Here is a 2,409-nt window from a genome sequence, read left to right as displayed (position 1 = left end):
CGTGGTGCCTCTTTTTGCCACTTTGGTGTCACTTGATGTCCCTTTAGTGCCACTTTGGTGCCATTTTTGTCCTTTTTGTTGCCATTTAGTGCCACTTTGGTGCCATTTGATGCCATTTAGTGTCACTGTAGTGACTTTTAGTGACATTTAGTGCCACTCTGGTGCCATTTAATGCCTTTTTTGTCACTTTGGTGCCATTTAGTGTCACTATGGCGCCATCTGGTGCCATTCAGTGTCACTTTAATGCCCCTTTAGTGCTATTTGGTGCCATCTAGTGTCACTTTAATCCCATTTAGTGCCATTTCAGAGCCATTCAGTGTCACTTTGGTCCCATTTGGTGCCATTTGGTGCCATTTAGTGCCATTTTTGCCACTTTGCTGCCATTTAGTGCAATTCAGTGTCACTTTGGTGCCATTTAGTGCCACTTTTTCCCCATTTCATGTCACTTAGATGCCATTTTGGTGCCATTTAGTGCCACTTTGTGTCACTTGGTGCCATTTAGTGTCACTTTAATGCCACTTAGTGCCATTTGATGTCACTTGATGACCCCTGGTGTCACTCTGGTGCCATTCAGTGTCACTTTAGTGCCATTCAGTGTCACTTTGGTCCCATTTGATGTCACTTTGATGTCATTTGGTGTCATTTTAGTGCCATTTAGTGCCATTTTGGTGCCATTTAATAACTCCTCGTGTCACTTTAGTGCCATTTAGTGTAACTTCAGTGCTATTTAGTGCCACTTTAATACCATTTAGTGTCATTTGACGTCACTTTGGTGCCATTTAGTGTCACTTTGGCGCCATCTGGTGCCATCTAGTGTCACTTTAATGCCATTTAGAGCAATTTGGTGCCATTTAGTGCCACTTAATGTCACTTTGTGCCACTTTAGTGCCATGTAGTGCCATTTAATGCCACTTTAGTCTAATTTTTTGCTATTTGTTGCCATTTCGTGCCACTTTGGTGCTATTTAGTGTCACTGTTGTGTCATTTAGTGTCATTTAGTGCCATTTACTGCCATTTGGTGTCACTTCAATGCCATTTGATGCCATTTTGATGCCATTTGGTGCCATTTTTTTTTCTCTTTAATGCCATTTTCTCCCACTTTGGTGCCATTTTGATGCCACCTGATGATACCCCGATGCCACCCTGATGTCACCCTGTCCTCTCTCAGTGACCTGCAGCAATCCGTTCTGCTGCGATTGTCACCTGCGCTGATTGCTGATGACGTCACTCTGATGACATCACTGATGTCACTCTGATGACGTCACTCTGATGACGTCACTCTGTCCCCCCAGTGCCCTGCCTGTCAATCTGTTCACTGCGATTGTCACCTGCTGTTGGGGAAGATGGAATAGGAAAGCCTTATAAATATGATTACCTGGCAAAAGATGCTGAGAATATGGAGATTGAGATGAAGACAAGCTCTGAGTTCCTGAACAGCTAGAAAACAATGGTATGGCTGACTGGAGGTAATCCCCTTCTTGGTGAAACAATCCCCTCTGCCTGCAGACAGCTCCAAGGGTCAGAGCAGACCCTGCCTGCTTGCCAGAGGGTCCAAAAAGCAGTTTTTAGGGTTTAAAATATAACCCCATATGGTAGTGGGATGACTCTTATAGGTTGTATGTAAATGTTGTAGGGTTTGTAGCTTGTCCTAGATTGGTTAATGAGAATTAGAATATTCAACACAGAAGATGATTTATTGTATTGTAAACAGCAGCTCGCTCTCTTGGCATCTCTCTCTCTCTCTCTCACTTCTCTGAGCTGCTCTGGGCTGTGTCTGGCAGCCCCTGGCAGCTCTCCTACACCCACACTTCCACAGTAAACCTCATGCTCTCAGACCTGACTGCAGAGATCTCTCCTCTCTGTCCCAACCATCCAAAACAGACAAACAGACCCTCTAATCCTACAAACACTTCCATAAAAAGGAAAGAATTGCCATTTCGAGGACATGAATTGGCAGGTTTATGGAGGAACCATTAAAAACCCAAAAGGTAAAGAAACTGAAAGTAAGATCCAACGTCTCTGTGAAAAAGACTCACCAAGTGGGACAATGGCAGAGACATCCCATGTTGACCTCTGTCTTGGTTTGAAAGACAGGTGTCTGCCAAGAGAGGTTGAACCCTCCCCTAGAGCAGAGGGTGTGATTTTCTTCCCCTCCTCCCTCCGAATTATTTAATTTTGTAAATCAAGGGCTTTCAGGCAAAGGTATGGGAAAAAGGAGTATCAGTTCTTTACTAGTATCTATAAACAAACAATAACAATAATAGCAAACCACAACTAGAACCAGAAAACCAAACAGCAGATAACGTGAGCTGCTGAACCTTCTCCCGTGTGGTGTAATCACGGTTGCAAGCAGCAGGGGCGCTGTTGAGCTCCCGGCCGGCCAGGTCAGGTGCGATGACTCCTGAGCGG

The sequence above is a fragment of the Lichenostomus cassidix genome, unplaced genomic scaffold (genome assembly GCF_008360975.1).
Source record: "Lichenostomus cassidix isolate B80296 unplaced genomic scaffold, HeHo_3.0 HiC_scaffold_46, whole genome shotgun sequence".
NCBI lineage: Eukaryota > Metazoa > Chordata > Aves > Passeriformes > Meliphagidae > Lichenostomus > Lichenostomus cassidix.
Note: the sequence above shows the minus strand (reverse complement) of the source record.